This window comes from Hippoglossus stenolepis, chromosome 2 (assembly GCF_022539355.2).
Source record: "Hippoglossus stenolepis isolate QCI-W04-F060 chromosome 2, HSTE1.2, whole genome shotgun sequence".
Lineage (NCBI taxonomy): Eukaryota > Metazoa > Chordata > Actinopteri > Pleuronectiformes > Pleuronectidae > Hippoglossus > Hippoglossus stenolepis.
In genome coordinates, this window is record NC_061484.1 from 10,267,433 (window position 1) to 10,282,916 (window position 15,484).

The following is a 15,484-nucleotide window of genomic DNA, read 5'->3' on the forward strand; positions in this document are numbered from 1 at the left end:
TTCGCATCATTCCCATAAGGAAGGACAATCTGCAGCATTGAGGTCATGATCTGCTTAAAGGTCACATCTCAATGATGGAGCTCGCGAAGATGCTGCAGGGTGTGTAAGAGAAATACACTCTGTAAAATACCTCTTTACACCACATTTAGCAGGTGTAAGCAGGTATTTAAAGGCAGGTGTACCTAAGCAAAGGTGAATGACACATTTCCATTGCCAGAAGAGGAGTTTGTTTTTTTCCCCTGGTGCAACTCATGTTCTTATTTGCCACAACCTCAAGTTGTCTTATAAATTGGCACGCCTAACCGGTGTCACTCTGTCCATTTACTGCTAGTCGGATCGGAACCCATGTTCGCTGCAGAGCCATTTGACTCGGAGGAATAACGACAGATTCATCTCCTATTGCAGCAAAAGCTGATGTTGAAGTTGAGTTTGGGTTTCAGAGATGGGTACGCAGATGCAATAACCGGATAATGTCACAGTAGTGAGACCTTAATGGGGTCAGTGGGCACGTCATCAGGGCCACGCCATCAGTGACAGAAATGGCGAGGAGTACTGTAGACAAGCTTGCAAGCCGTTGATTTTTCTGCCTGATTCAACAGATTTGCTAAATGTTGATCTCCCTTGAGGCCCCATCTTTGTTTGGTGTTTACCTAGAAGTGGCAGAACCCAGCAAGTATAACGCCACCATGCAGTCAAGCTGCCTACACGTACTCGACTCCGAGGCCTGTTACACATGTGATGGAATGTATGTGTAGCTGCTTCTGCAGCCTGTTAAAAGTTCAGTGTATAACCTTGAGTTTTTGTACGCATTACTTATTTTTAATATCCTACTCTATTAGGTGTCGATATCATTCCCAATAACTCCATCGGCTCTGTAAAGGCATTCCCTGCCATCAAATCTGAAAAGTCTCTATAATGTTTTCAAAGGCTCAGCCAAAATCAGATGGTCTGATCTGTGAAGGATTTTTGTAATACCAGCGTGTCCCGCTCTTTACCATCTCATCGGCGCATACCATGGCTGGCGCTACTGCAGCCCAGCCAATCGGGAGATACCTGAGTCGCTGGTTTTGGCTCTGCACGAATGAACAACTCTGGGATAGGTCTGGCAATGGAGAGGGATTCACCACATTGATCCCAAAATTAAATGCCCCTTAATTGGGACACAGCTTTTGTGTCATTAGGGAATGCACCTATAGAATGCAGTCCTCATTTTCATATATTTCTATCAAATGCAAAAGTTATTGCTGTTCACATATATAGCTACTTATAGTGGCAAAATACTGATGATGACTATGATTTAAGAATGGGGAACAAACAGCCAATTCTAAAGTGTATGGAAAGCCATAAAGTAGAGAAATCTTTTAGCTTTATTTTTAGACTCAAATGCAAACCCATCAGCCTTTCAAATGCAACATCAACTCAGAAAAGAACCAGACCAATAAGGATTGAATATTTTTAAAATAGACAAACTCGCCTTGTATTTTATTGTAAACCACATAATATATTACTTAAAAAGTAGTTATGATTTCAGGGTCATGTTTGTTTCTGCTGCTTTTAACAGCCAGAAGGTGTTCTGGTTAAACAACCACAGATTATAACACTAAGACCCCCTAACAAAGGTGTCGGTGAGTTTATCACATAAAATAGTTGCATTTGACAGTAATGTAGTAATATTATGTTTTTATTATTACTTGAATTCATCATGTTTCTCTCAGAGGTACACAAGGAAATTATCAGCAGTGGAATCCCAAAGAAAGATTTGGTTCCAAACATATTCAAAGCACACAGATTTCTGGTGACAGGTGGATTATGGTACATTTGGACATGGTTGTATCGATACCTGTAAAATGAATTCATGTTTTGCTTGTTTCTTCCGTTGATTTAAAGTGCTTTGGTTTTTCTGTTGGTGTGTCTGCAGGGGAGGGAAAACATTGCTCCAATGGTAGAGAACGCGAATTAGTGGGCAGTCGATGGGCAGCCTTATCTACCAGCCGCCAGGCTGCGGAGAGCAGAACATGATCCACATGACCCTACCTACACAGCCATTTACCACAAAACTAACCAGTGGGAGGCTGTGGGCTTTCAGAAACGTAACGAAGCCCTCCAGCATATCAAGACCGTAAGATCACCAGATGTATTTACTCACATACCTAATTTTACTGTGGCTGAAGTGGTATCAAAACAACAAGACACAAACATACCTCCCTGCTCCACATATCCTAGCTCACAACACTATTGCTTTCAGACATGAACTCAATGTATGGCACCACTTTTTCATCCTGAAATATTGGTACTCTTTTTCTCATTTTGTATCTTTTGCGTGTTAGAAACGTCATCAACCCACCAACTCACTTGCAGTGAATCCTGCAGAGGATTTCTTGCTCACATCGGCTCATTTTAACTTTATCCAGAGCTTTTACTCAGAGGCTGGCAGGAGAAACTCTGGAGCCTCTCACTCTGACATTCGCGTTCTCACATACAGCCCCCCCCCCCGGAGAACGTCAAGGGATTATCTGGAGTTAGGTTCATGGCTGAAAGCAGCTTAACACATAGACACAGACACAACTAAGGTTTTCACCCGGTTTTTACAAACAAAACTGCCATCAGTTCTATTCAGTAAAAGCATTGTGTGTTTTGTTTGTGTCCAGGTTACCAGAACGAGCTTGCCTACCGTAAAACTGATGGCTCTTTTGCTGTGTGGGCCGATCACAAAAGTAGCTCCTGGTGAGGCATCATAACATCTATGAAGTCATACGTAAACATCCTCTAATATGTAATGTAATGTCTCCTAACGTATATTCTACTATACTATGAGAGGAAGGGTGTATTTCATTACCAAATTTATAGAACTGAACAATTACCCCCTCTCCCCTCCCTAAGGCTGACAGCGTACGTTACCAAGGTGTTCGCCATGGCCAACAGTCTGGTGGCAGTGCAGAGCAATGTGATCTGTGACGCTGTGAAGTTCCTGATTCTCTACGCGCAGCAACCCGACGGCGTGTTCAAAGAAGTCGGAAGTATGTACCACGGAGAAATGATGGTGCGTACACTAATTTCATCAACATCAGTCTTCAACTTAAGGGAGATGAAGAACAACATTACAAATGTTATAACCATATACAAATAGAATTAAATTTGTGCATATGCGTGTGTGTAGGGTGATGTGCGTGGCTCCGATTCAGAAGCCTCCATGACGGCCTTCATCCTCATCGCCATGCAGGAGTCACGGACTCTATGTGCTGCCACTGTTAGTGTGAGTACCTGCTATCTTGTATTTCTTCATTTACTTACTTCTCATTATGAAACCTTTGGCTGAGCCCTGCCCCCCTTATTTACTACTGCCACTGCTGTCAACCTTCCTGTTCTTGCACAGCACATACAGTTACAATAATACTTGTGGCAGATTTACTGCTCAAAAAGTACATTTACTTTGATACTGTACTTAAGTTTATTATTAAGTAGATTCATTTTCAGGTACTTTTCACTTTTAGGGTCAGGGTTACCACACACTACACGTATCAGCAAATATCTGTACTTTCTACTCCTTGCAATGCATTGTGTAACATGTTGTATTATAGTGATTCCCCTCATCCTCTTTTTTTCTCTCCTGATGCCCAGAGTCTTCCAGTCAGTGTAGACAAAGCGGTGCAGTACCTGGAGAGGCGTTTGGACAGCCTCACCAACCCATATGCTGTTGCCATTACATCGTACGCCTTGGCCAACGAAGGCAAACTGAACCAAGAAGTCCTCTTCAAGTTCGCTTCTCCAGGTGCTGCCACACAACAATATTATATGGATGTGTAGTAACAAATATAAAACACATCCACAATTAATTAGAGCCCGAACAACATTGATATTATGGGAAGATTTAAGCCAAAAATATAACACATACCTCTGCCAAAGCCCAACAGTCCCATTGTGAAACTGCATTTAAGTTCACTAGATCCAGATTTTTATTTGCATCTTCACCAAATTACAAAGACTCATGACTATTAGTCCCCTAAAAAGTCTGATTGGTTTCATCCAGATCCATGGATTATTCTCTGAGATATCAACAAAAATGTCCAAGTAAAAAAAAAGCCCCAAATCACATTAAATAAGTAAAAACAAAAACCTTGATCAGTCCCCCGATCCAACTCTGCACCAAAATTCATTATTTTAATAGTTTCTTTCTTTTTTCATGCCCCACCTCTCCACACAATTTCCTGAAAATCAGTTGAGTGTTTTTTGTATAATCCTGCTAACAATTAAACAAACAAAAAATATTGTTGTCTGTAAAGTATATACATTTTATTGTTGAATATCAAGTCTTATTTCAGAAATATTTAACATAAATGTACATATTTAAAACTAAATGTCAAATATCTGTATTTGCCTTAAAAATCCATTATAAATTGGATTTTCATGTAAATAAGCTTGTATTTGCTCACATTTTCGAATTCCTCCGGTTTTTATTTCATTTTTTAAGCAAAATTAGATATTGTAAGTCACTGAAGTTTGTCACAAGTTCTTCTTTGTATTAAAAAGTTGCTTTGTCTGTTTTTTCCCCTCAGAGCTGTCCCACTGGCCTTCACCTAAGGGACGTATTTACACACTGGAGGCCACAGCTTACGCTCTTCTGGCTCTGGTCAAGGTCGGGGTAAGCATGTCCCACTTACAGTATGTGTGTTTGACCAGCATGTCGAGCTACACACAATAACAGTCACAAGCCATGCCTCCTCATTAAAAGGCTGGAGGGAGTATTAGGCTAGTGCAGTGCCTGTTCTAAAATAACAATTTGGAATGGGCTGATCAGAAGTTACAGGGAACTTCTCTGAGGACTAACCCTAACCCTGTTCTTGTACAGTAAAAAACATTGCTAACCATTGATAATCGATTACTTGTATCAGGCGAGCGCCAAGTCTCTGCAAGGAAGAATTGCCATGATAGAAAAAACTAATTTATATGGTGGGTTTCTGAAAACCCAACCAAAACCGATGCTCAATCACAGAGACTTCAACCCTTTTCTCCCCCTCTGTTTATAAAGGCCTTCGAAGAAGCCCGACCTATTGTGAGATGGTTCAACCAACAGCAGAAGGTGGGCGGAGGATTTGGATCAACTCAGGTAACAAAGCACTCTCTCCATATGCACCTCTAGCTAGTTATCATGCATTTGAATTGTCATTCATTCATTCAACCTTTACTTTAACCCGGGATTACATTTAGGTTGATACCTCATTTACAAAATAGCTGAGTACAGAAAATTAACAAAATTACAGCTCATGAAATGTTATTCAAAGCAAATTAATCAATTCAAACCAATGAATCAACTAAAACAAGAAAAGCTGGAGGTAAAATGAGATTGACAACTTAAATTGCCCCAAGGATTAAATTGAGTTGAACTTTAGATCTTACTTCATGTTGTGTAAATGAATCTGGACCTATGAACAATATCTTTGGTTTTTAAAAGTGTTATTTTCTCCCCCTCACTCTTTCTCTATCTCCAGGCTACCATCATAGTGTACCAGGCTGTAGCAGAGTACTGGGCCAGTGCTAAAGAACCAGAGTACGATCTGAATGTGGATATCTTGTTGCCGGGCAGGTCAAAGCCTGAAAAGTTTATCTTCAACCAGGAAAACAGCTATACCACAAGAACATCTAAAGTGAGTACACACTCTCACACACAAACTTGCATGTTGCTTTTCTTTTTGTTTCCTCTGCTGATCCAGTGTGTGTGTGTGTGTGTGTGTGTGTGTGTGTGTGTGTGTGTATTTTATATCCTCAGATCAATGATATTAACCAGGATGTGAAAGTGACTGCCAGAGGATCAGGAGAAGCAACAGTGACAGTAAGTTAAATGTTTTTTTGTTCTACGCTCTATCATCTGCTGTGTATCTGTTCTTTATTGATCCCAGATCCGACCAGATACATTTTTAACCTAGTGTCAACAAAGCTTGTACGACAAAAGCCCATTTATGTGATATTTTCTGTGTGACAGATGGTGTCGCTGTATTATGCTCTACCTAAAGAGAAGGAGAGCGACTGTCAGACCTTCAACATGTCAGTGCAGCTCATCCCAGGTAATTTGCCGGTCTCTTCATTTTTATTTGTTGTGATCATTTGTCATTTTCTCTGTTTGTCTCCTTGTATGCGTCTATTTTGTTTGTGTAACTGCAAACTGTGTTTTTCCTGCTGCGTCGCCATCATTCTGCCAAGTTTTTTTTCTTCATGAGAGAGGATTTAATGCTTGTGTGTTATGTTGCTTTTCCAGACAAAATGGATGAGAAGATATACAAGCTGAAAATAGAGGTTTTGTAAGTACAATAAAGAAACAATACTGACTGAAGTGTTTTTCATATTGTTTTAACTGTCTTGTTTAATTGAACATTGTACATTTCCTACAAAGATATAAGGACAGGGAGCAAGATGCAAGCATGTCAATCTTGGATATCGGTTTGCTGACTGGCTTTACCGTCAACACTAATGACTTGGACTCAGTAAGAGCTTTTACCGATACACACATACCCACATGGAGCCAATGTGAGAAAGGAGATGTTTAATGGTTTTGAAAGGTGTCTGACACGGTTTGTTTGTGTGTGTGTGTGTAGTTGTCTAAAGGACATGCCCGCACTATTTCAAAATATGAGATGAACACTGCCCTGTCAGAAAGAGGCTCACTGATCATCTACCTGGACAAGGTAAGACGTAAGCCTTTCTTCCCCCTTTCCCCTTTTTCTCTAGACGTTGTTCTGTCTCTACATGACATTGGCTTTAAATTTCTCCGCAGGTTTCTCACACACGACCAGAGGAGATCACATTTAGGATTCACCAGACGATGAAAGTGGGCGTCTTACAGCCAGCCACTGTTTCTGTCTATGAATATTATAACCGTAAGCCTCAAACACACTTAGAATGACACTCAGTAGAGCACTTACCTTCCCCAAGGCCTAACAGTCGCCATCATTCAATCAAGCTGCACCAAATTGCACACACTCAAAAACATGTCCTATCAAGTATTTAATGTTGATTTTCACTGATGTAAGCCACTGTATATTTCTTTTCCGTTGCAGAGAGACATTGTGTGAAATTCTATCATCCAGAGAGGAAAGCTGGACAGCTACTGAGGCTCTGCAGAAATGATGAGTGCACATGTGCCGAAGGTAAACAGGGTGGTGTCTCTTTGAAGACAATAGCCATCCATACATCCATCCACTATCTATACCCCTTATCCTTTGAGGGTCACGGGGGGATGCTGGAGCCAATCCCTGCTAACGTTGGGCGAGAGGCAGGGTACACCTTAGATAAATCAGGGGCCAACATATAGAGACAACAACCGTTCACACTCACATTCACACCTACTATCTCCTGCTTAACTTTCGACTGTTGGAGGAAGCCACAGTAACCGAAGAAATCTCACGCAAACACGGGGAGAACATGCAAAGACACGCTCAACACATGACACTGATGTAGTGCTTTCATCATCCTCCATTGTCTGTTACCTGCAGCCTTTTAGTATCTCACCTCATTCAATTTGGATGAAGATTAAACGAGTTTGAAGGAGGTGGTCGTGGAAAGTGGCTCACAGTAAATCTGCAGAAGCTGATGTCTCTGATCGATGCATCCATACACCAACACATGTTCTCAATTAATCAAGTCATCACTTGTGTATTTACTTTGTGCCTATTGTTTATTTCCAGAGAACTGCAGTATGCAGAAGAAGGGCAAGATCAGCAATGATCTGCGCACAGAAAAATCTTGTGAGACTACTCCTACCAGCAAAATAGATTTCGGTAAGATGCACTAAAAATGGTCTGCACTTGAGTTGAGATTTGTTTAAACCTGAACATATTGTGTGTTTGTGTAAGTGAGTGATTGTTAAATAATCAAATAAGTGAGGTAACAATCTGCATCTTGTCTGTCCTCAGTGTATAAAGTGAGACTGGAGAATTTCACAGACAGTTTGTCTACTGACATTTACACAATGAGGATATTGGAAGTGATCAAAGAAGGTGGGTATTTATCTCCTCTGTGAACCATCGGGAATTTAAATCACCTTGTGTTTTATTGAATATATTTCTAAGGCCGTTTTCACAGAAAGTTTGCACCAAGGTCCAAAACCAGGATCATGTCTTTTCTACACTGTTTGCATTTGATCTGTTGTTTTGGTTTCTGATTTTTTTGTAATGTCCTGTCGCCATCACCTATGTGGGCTGTCTGCCTATACTTCATTTTGATTAGTTTGTAGACAGACCTGCTGTCAGTTCGGCAGGTGGAGAAAATGAATGAACCAGTTGATTTCATTCATTTCGTTGCCACAGTAATATCATTAACGTATTACTAGCAGCATTACAAACTTCAGGCACGATATTATTGGTACTAGAGACTGCAAGCATTCCTGCAAGCAGCTTGCACTTCTTTGTCTGTCTATTCTTTAATGCCATCTCAAATTTGACAAAAATTTGGTCCATTGGTTCAGACCCTGGTCCGATGCCTGCTATTTTGTTTCTGGACTAAACTGAAAAGTCAGATGTGTCCGGACGAAAAAGGGTAGGTGTGAAGAGGTGTAGGTGGCATAGCTACACCTGAACTGAGTGAACTTGCAAAACATGTGCCATCAGAGAAGTTTGCCTTTGTGTTTTTTCCGTGGTGCGTCATGTCTGACGTCACAACCAACACATGAGGTGCTCTCTCATCTTGCTGTCTTACCAAATTAGCGCATTCACCCGGCAACAGACAGTTGAAAAGGGGCTCTTTTTTTTCTGCATTGTTGTTTCTGTAGGCACACAGAGCAATAATTGCCCATTTAAAGAAAGCATATTTATTTAGATTTGTGCAGAGGGGCAGATGAAAAGATTGATTTCTGTTTGCAAAGTAGAAAACTACCCCTAGCAGCATGCTAACCTAGCTTGCATCGCCAGACAAAAAAACAGTGGGGGTACAGCCCAGCACCTGCATGTAAACCCCCATTAGACCCCCAAAATGTCTCACTATTCATTTATGTTACACATCTCCTTTAGCTCTCCATTCAATCCTCAAGCATCTTCTCTCATTTATTTCAATTGCAGGAAGTTTCGATGTGGGTCCTCAGGGGAAAGAACGCACATTCCTGAGTTATCCACACTGCAGGGAGTCTTTAGATCTGGGCGAAGACAGAATGTACCTCATCATGGGCACGTCAAAAGATATTCACAGAGACGAACAACATCAATCGTAAGTTTCTTTGTGTTTAAACAATTGCAGCTCCCATGTTATCTACTGTTTCTGCACTTTTTCGATATCATGTTCCATGATATTTTCACATGTGATATTTCACTCTGCTCTCCACAGGTATCAGTACGTGCTCGGGGAAAGAACCTGGATCGAGTACTGGCCCAAGGAAGCCGAGTGTCAAGTCGAGGAGCACAGACCAACGTGTTTGGGCTTGGAGGAGATGGTCCAGCAGTACGAGCTCTTTGGATGTCAGCAGTAGCGTAACACGAGAGAAAACGCTTTCCTTTTTAAATCATTTTTATTTGCTGCTATAAGATGTGAAGCATTTAAACCTTATTACGTGCATTGTGTTGATTAAAATGTAATGGTCTTAATCTCATTGTCAGTGTCTTTTTTCAATCAAACTCTGCAATCTGCTGTGATGTGGAATTTAAGACAACTCACACACTATGGATCAATAAATATTAGTAGCAGTAATAACAGACAGTTTTACTGTAACTGAAATGCTGTGCTTCACCGTTTGATGAAGTCGCGGTTACCTGTCAGCATTGTTGTGCAAGTTCACACCTCTCATGAACTAGTTCAAAGTTCAGTTCATACTAGTAAACATGAATAGTTCACGTTCATAGTTCACCATTTAAATTCTGAACTAGTTCATAGTTCAGTTCATTTCATAGTTTTAAGGTGGAAAGTGAGAATGAAAGACTTAACTTGTTTTTTAAAGAAAACTTTATCCATCACTACCCCTTGCCTTAAACTGTACTTCATATGTATCAATTCCTAAAAGAAATGTTTTTAATTTGTTTTAATTATTGCTAATTTTGCCTGTTTATTTATTCATACCCTGCACGAGTTTGTCTACCTGTTGCTGGGAAATCATACCCTTGAAGGCTGCAGACAATGTGGTTTGGGTCATTTGGGGCTGTTGGCAGGGGGTCTTTTTTTGACTTTCAATTACTTGGAGATAACTTTTTAGGCTAGCTGGATGCTTCAGCTCCACATGCCGTTTTAAATTAGATGCGGATGAGGCTGACTTTTTCAGCGCAGGAGGACACAATTTGCACAGAAAGGTGAGATTTTTACAATCTTTATCAGACAGTGTGTAAAAATCCCGCAAATAATAATAAGTAATAATAATAAGGATGTAGTCGCTGAGTCTGCGTCTCTGCTTTCACTTGCCATTTTTATATGAGACCGAGAGCTGTTGCCTTGGAATACGTTGCTTGTTTGGACTACATGTGTGTGCCATGAATCATGGGTAACGTAGTGCGAAGTCGAGTTAGTTGGTTTAGGTTAGGCTACATCGCGGACATTGTACGGGCACTGAGCAACGACATGGTGCAAGTATTCGATTTAGACAGCGTCTCTCCTCAGGAGAAGGAAAACATTCCGTAACGTTTCAGCTAGACCTCAGATAATATGAACGTGTTCACCGTTCAAATTCATTATTTGTCATTAAGTTGCGTTCAGTTCATCGTTCTCATAAAAATGAACGTGTTCAATGAACGTGTTCTTTTGAACTTGTTCATGCACAACACTGCCTGTCAGGTGTGGAGCGTCCCACCCACGTGCCCTGCAGCGTCGACCCTTTGATTCAAAGGCAAGATGCTTCCGGTTGACCGATGAACCTCATGCTCCAGCGGGCATGGGGTCGCCCTGTCGCGGCATGGCTGAAACTAGTTCCCCCTCACCTGCCCTCCTCCACCTGCCTGTGCGCTTGCAAATGAGCCAAGTCACATGTCCTGCCTGCGCCAATCAGAATCTGGTGAATATCTACGTTGGCCGAGAGAGCTCAACCCACTGCAAATTGAAAAAAACACGTGCAAATACAGAAAACATCTTCATCAGTCACAAAGAAGTGATGAACTTGGCTGAAGTTCCATCACCACTGAAGAGTAGCAGACTTAACGTCACAAAGCATTGAACTGCAGCCACGTTCATCACCCTGGAAACATTTCTGGTGTCGTTTCTTCGCTATTTGCAGCGTGTTTCTGTATTTGCAGGTGTTGTGACTTTTTTCAACGCATGTGTCATCAAATTGTGGCTTCCTCTCTCCCTCATAATCTTTTTGACATGACTTTTTAGTATTTTCTCGTCTTTATTTATGTATTAATTCACAGAGCTTACTGCAGAGAATATGTGGCTTGGAGAATGCTGATCAATTCCACCAATCAAACATCATGGAAGCTTGGGTTAAATGATCAGAGAGAAGAGGCCTTGTGCTGAGTTCAGTTTGTCAGCTGAGCTATCTGCTCTGTGGTGTGGTTGATACTAATCAAACAAACTGTGCTCATGGCCAAATAGCAGTGCTGACGTGCAGAACAAAGACACACTGTGGCAGAATAAGTCAAACGCAAAATAGGAATAGCACTCAGGAGACCACATACCTCTGCCAACAGTCCCTTTAAATTAAAACCACCTCAGCTGCACATTGGTGGTAGTTACAGGTTTCAAATCCTTATCCCATAAATCCCATACAGCAGCTCAAATCAGCCTACACCCCTATTCACCAAATTTAAAAGGGACATATCATGAAAATTCCACTTTGTTAGTGCTTCTACACGTTAATTTGGGTATCTGGCATGTCTACCAACCCAAAAACTCTGGAAAAAAAACACTTGCGCGTTTTGTTATGGTTCCTCTAAGTCAGAAACGTCATGCTTGAGTGACTGGAATGAGCTTCCTGTGTATTGTGTCGTCACAATACACTGGAAGTCTCCCAACATGGCCTTGGCCCACCCCCCACCTCATCCCCCCCGCCCCCCCACACTCGTTACACCGGGTTTACACCGGACGCGGAAGCGCCGCGTAGCGCCATTCTCAAGCGCGCAGCCGCCTGGCTGTTCACACGGGACGCGCATTTCTCCGCACTGGTCAGCCCGCGATTCTGCTTTCTTCGCTTGTTGTTGTACCCGTTGAATGTACGGGTTTGGGGGTAAATGATGGTCTTCATAGCCCCCCCACCCCTCTCTTTCTCTCTCTGTCTATCTGCTTGTGTGCTTGTAGTGGATGGGCAGAGGGGGACATTTAATTATGTGATTGGGAAAATTAAAACTCCAGGACAACAGAAGGGGAATACAAAGTATGGGATGCATATTTGATAATTTATATCATATAAAATATGTAATTTATATCGTTTAAAATCATGGGGGGAGAGGGGGGAGGGGGGAGCTGGCTCACTAGCATTTAAAGGAACAGGCACTCAAAACAGGTCACTCTGTGGAGGGCTGTTTTAGACAGGGTAAAAAGGGTGCTGTTTTAAATGATCCTTGTGGTATTTTGACCAAAGTATGTTACAGACATTTCATTAAGGAACCATATCAACTTGTGGTAAAATGGGCATGCTATGTCCCCTTTAACTTCTCTAGACAGAGGATCCGCCCCAAATTGCCCAAACGGTCTAAATATGTCTTAATTTTTCCCCTCAAGATTTACACATTACCTGAGAAATGGTTAAAATTCCTAAGAAGTACATAGATGACAATGATAATAATAATAGAAATAAAATACAAATAAAAATTTGGCATATTCCTTCTGTAAAAAGTGTTTTTATAGCCGAGACTTAAAAGAAGTAAGCGTCTCATTCCAGAGCTTTGGGGACTTGATGACAAACCCTCTGTCCCCCCTTGTATTCAGCCTGGATTCAGGAAGTGACTGCAGACCCTTGCCCACAGATCGCAAGCTGCGCAGAGGTAAATAGGAAATTAAAAGATGTAGCCTGGGGCCAGGTTCATGAAAAGCCTTAAAAAATAATCAATACAGTTTAGAATCAATCTGAAAGAAAACTGGGCAACAGGTGTGATCTGATCATATCTCTTAGTTCTATTTAAAAGTCTGGCTGCTGAGCTTTAGTTGAACTGTAGAACCTGCAAATGTTTCAGGATTTTCAGATGAAGATCAGAGAAAAGGTCTTTGCTTTAATCAAGGCGCAAGGTAATAAAAGCATTGTTGTGCAATAATGCATTAAACGTGATAGCATAAAATGGTGTGCCTTTCGGCATTCAATAAATTTGGTTATCAAAATAAAATATTGAATATTAATATTAAAATATTAATATTGAATAATAACTTTAATTGATTGAAGTTACCTCGGGGCACAACCCTTCAAAGGAAGGGAAAAGATAGCCAATTTATTGATTAAGTCTCATAAAAGTACTAACTACAAATTTGGAACTCTGATTAACAATTAAATTAATAACTATAACCAAAATTAACATATAGATAGTTAGCTAAGTTGAAGGATATAGAGTTCTTGACAGTCTAGAGGTTGGCAAAATTCACTTATGCAACATTAATGAAAAAACATTTGTGAAAGAAAAACATTTATTATGAATATAATAAAGTATAAAAACACAAATTACTAACGGTGTACTTACTAAATAAAGATATGTATGTGAGTGTATGTGTGTGTGTGTCTGTGTGAGTCAGCGTGCTTCCAAAATGGCGGCTGGCCACTCAAAAGATAACAGCCTCCCCCCTTTGGAATGTTTACGACATGTAGCGGGGGTCAGAGAGATAGGTGCTGCGATATGCGTGTGTCTGTGTTGGTGCCAAGTTAGAGAAAGAGTGTAGAGTGAAATGCATAGAAAGACTGTGAAGAGCATAACAAACTAACATTAACTTTCAAATAACTTATAACCAAAATATCACAACAACCCAAATCAAACTTATAAACATCACACAGAATCGAATAAACAGTCTTTGCTTAGCCTTGTATAATTATTAAGCCCAGTTGTGTTACCCGTCCGTGGAAAGGGGAAAAAGAGTTGCTGTGCTGTTCGAAGTTCTGTGAAGTCGTCTGGCTGGTTTGTGGCTCCTGCCTTCGTGGTTCTGTTGGGCTGTGCAGCTCAGTTGCTGTTTGAAGTTCTCCTGCAGTACATCGCGTCACTGCTTAAAGGTTGGTAGAGCTTGGATTGCGAGGAGGTTTCCTTGGTGAGATGAGCTGGAAGCTGCAACTCTCCTCCATGAAGTTGATTTGAGTTGAAAGAGTGAGCTGGACCGCCACCCTTCTCCTCTGAGAGGATTCGTGGAAAGAGAAGATGTGAGCTGGAGAAGCCAGGCTTCTCCCCTCGGTGTTGCAGGGAAAGAGAGCGTTGTGCTCCTCTCGAAGAGGTGAATGGAAAGAGAGTGAAGAACGGGGGAACAGGCCTTATATTGGCCTGGTGACCTCACAGGTCATGGGGCCCAGAGTGACCAATAGGAGTTGAAACTTGTGTCCCTGGTGGGTTTTCACACCTCTGTGTGACGTTGAGGCACCCTCGGAGAACTATGAACTATGAGTTCTGGAGGGTCTGGTTTTCTCCAGAACAAAGGGACATGCGGCTTTAGGCTTTTGACTGCACATGTAGGCCGAACTTTGGTTCCCCAAATACCAGGTCCCAACAGCATGTATGATCGTTTCTGCTACTCTTATTTTTGGATCAAGTTTTTGGCAATGTTACTGAGATGGTAAAAACACGATTGGATAACTTGTGTAATAGTTAACTTATAGTCAAACAATATGCAGTTTTAACAGTTTTGACATGTTGTGAGATGTGGTCAATAGATGGCAGTATTTCTTCAGTGATCTGTTGTCGCCCAACCCTATTCTGAGTCGAGTTCGGCAACTCTTAGAGGAAATATTTGTTTGTTTGATCAAAAACTGTTAAAATAATGTTAATGGTATGTAGATGTATGTGTATGGCTTTCTAGGCTGTGCCCCTTTACTTCATGGAGCCTTGTGGCACTGTGAGTTAGACAGGAGCTGTTTTTAGACAGGAAATCTGGTAAATTAGGTACAGACATTTTTAGGAGTTTGCCACACATAAAGAACGCAGCAGGAGATATGGGTCAGACAGGTAATCTTTTAATGTATTTAACCAGATGACGAACATTTACCAAGTCCTCTGAGTGCCTGAACATAACCATTCAAAAGATAATAATTCAGTTTCCACATAACTGGAACCTGATTGTTTAATTTTAAAACAATGGGATATAGCTTTTAGTGAATCCATTCATCGAAATACATTTTCAAGGCCTAATTGAATTCATTGAGCCATGGAATTATGTGAAATCCTTTTTTTTTAAAGAAGAATTATATAAGCCAATAAAAACTATTAAAATCACGGACTATAATCCTTTAAAACTGAGTGCAATAGGAAAAATTCCCATTCCGACAATCCAAAAAAGCCTTTAACTTTAACCAGCAATTACACAACACTGTGTTCCCTCCACTGGAGGTCTGTGAGTGTGTGTTTGCTTGTGTGTGATTTGTGATTGTGTGTGTGTTCTGAATCAGCAATCTCAGAAGAATTAT

At 41.0% G+C, this 15,484-nt stretch overlaps 1 pseudogene; it reads left to right on the plus strand.

Moving 5' to 3' along the window:
* The window catches only part of LOC124854558, a 226,801-nt pseudogene extending 217,238 nt beyond the window's left edge, over positions 1-9,563 (plus strand).
* Positions 9,564-15,484: the final 5,921 nt, after the last annotated feature.